Below are 442 nucleotides of genomic sequence, written 5' to 3'. Positions count from 1 at the left end.
CTTGACTGGGAAGGAACAAAGCATTAATGCAGCTCAGTCCCTGCCTTAGTGTGTGTGTAACAGCAGCTGATGTACTGTGGGTCAAGTCCCTTAATCAAAGACTGTAGAAGCTGCTGTAAATTGACTGGCATGTACCATTGAAAGATAGTTCAAAAGAGAGAAAAATCCTTCTGCTGAACTGCAAAACGTGGGCTGAGCGCCCTATGTGTGTGTTACTCTTGACTTTGGCATCAACAAAAGGAAAGTAAATAAGGGTAGGAAATGGTATTTTATAAAACTCGTTACAGAGGAGCAGTGCATAAAGGTGCTGAACTGCAAAACGTGGGCTGAGCGCCCTATGTGTGTGTTACTCTTGACTTTGGCATCAACAAAAGGAAAGTAAATAAGGGTAGGAAATGGTATTTTATAAAACTCGTTACAGAGGAGCAGTGCATAAAGGTCT

This window comes from Merops nubicus, unplaced genomic scaffold (assembly GCF_000691845.1).
Source record: "Merops nubicus isolate BGI_N331 unplaced genomic scaffold, ASM69184v1 scaffold7391, whole genome shotgun sequence".
NCBI classification, from domain to species: Eukaryota; Metazoa; Chordata; class Aves; order Coraciiformes; family Meropidae; genus Merops; species Merops nubicus.
Note: the sequence above shows the minus strand (reverse complement) of the source record.